This window comes from Galeopterus variegatus, unplaced genomic scaffold (assembly GCF_000696425.1).
Source record: "Galeopterus variegatus unplaced genomic scaffold, G_variegatus-3.0.2 Scaffold5438, whole genome shotgun sequence".
NCBI classification, from domain to species: Eukaryota; Metazoa; Chordata; class Mammalia; order Dermoptera; family Cynocephalidae; genus Galeopterus; species Galeopterus variegatus.
Genome location: NW_007731549.1, coordinates 249,759 through 251,241, shown reverse-complemented (window position 1 = coordinate 251,241; position 1,483 = coordinate 249,759). Strand labels below are relative to the sequence as shown.

The following is a 1,483-nucleotide window of genomic DNA, read 5'->3' as shown; positions in this document are numbered from 1 at the left end:
AGGTTGCTGGCAAGGGATGCAGCCTGGGGAGAGGGTGAGCAGTGATTGCAGACACCAGCACAGGGATTCAGACTCACCTGAGGCTTTCTGCAAACCAGGGATCTCAATCTGAGACTCCTGTATTAGGCCCAGACCTTTGCCTCAGTCTAAAGTGCTCTCAGGACAGGGATGCACCCTGACTGCAGCAAGAAGAAATGCAAAGCCTCTCTGGAGGAGAACAATCCAGTATGGGACCCATGATTTCTACAGGTTTAGTTCAATCAAATATGAATGCATTTAAAAAGTAAAAGTACCCAACACAGGCCAATAGAAGAAAAAAACAGATTTTAGACCTATAAAGGCTTAGGTGTTGGAATTATCAATTACAGAATATAAATTCATATAAAATGCTTAAATAAATTAAGGGTGAAATTTTTTAAAAGAAGACAAAAACATCAATAAAGATTTAGAAAACAACATAATTAACAAGCTTGATTTAACAGACCTATATAGAGCCTAGCACCTAATTATTAGATAATATAAAAATTGACCATGTATAGGTTGTAAATGAAGTCTAAACTTCAGAAAAGTGATATAGAAAATGTGGTATTTGATCACAATGCAAGTTTTAGAAGTCAATAACAGAAAGATAAATTGGGAAATTGATTTTCTGGGAAATCACAGGAAATATGATTTTAAATAACTTATGGGTCAAAAAAGAGATCATAATGGGAATTTACTTAGAACTAAATCATAATGAAAATACTACATATCAGAATGTGTAGATGTCACAGAAGCCAAATATAAAGGTAAATGTGTACCCTTTAATGCAAGATTAATTAAGAAAAAAATGAAAGAAAGAATTAAAAACCCCACAAAATTAGGAATCGAAAGGGACATGCTACAGATAAAAGAGGGATTAAAATAACAGAATATTATAAATAACCATATGCCAATATATAGGAGTACTTAGACAAAACAGAAAAATTCTTAGAAAAACATAACTGCCATAAGAACTAGAAAATCTGAATAATCCTATAACCATTTAAAAAATTGAATTGGCTGTTAAAAATCTTTACACAAAGAAAACACAAAGGCACACATGATTTTATATGCAATCTAACCATTCAAGAACAAGACATGCTGATATTAAACAAACTTTTCAAAAGAATAGAAAAACAGAAAAAATTTTAAACTCTTTCTATGAAACTTGTGTAGTTGGCACCTAGACTGGTCAAAGATAGTACAAGAAAGAAGAATTTCATTCCAGTCTTACACAAAGACATAGATGTAAAATTGCTCAATCAATATAAGCAAACTAAATCCTAGCAGTTTATAAAAAAAAAAAAAAAGATAAATATACCAAATTGGATTTATCCTAGGGTAGATTAACATTAAATATCTTTAAGTGTAACTTCCCACATGAATAGAATAAAGAAGGAAAAAAAAATGACTATCTTAAGTATAGAAAAAGCTTTCAATTGTTTATGATTTAAGAAACAAA

The 1,483-nt window shown here is 31.1% G+C and overlaps 1 protein-coding gene across 1 annotated transcript in view; it reads left to right on the top strand.

Moving 5' to 3' along the window:
* Positions 1 to 1,483, top strand: part of ITGAV (integrin, alpha V) — a gene marked incomplete at its 5' end in the record, with an annotated part of 27,782 nt that overhangs the window by 7,423 nt on the left and 18,876 nt on the right. The window lies entirely within an intron of this gene.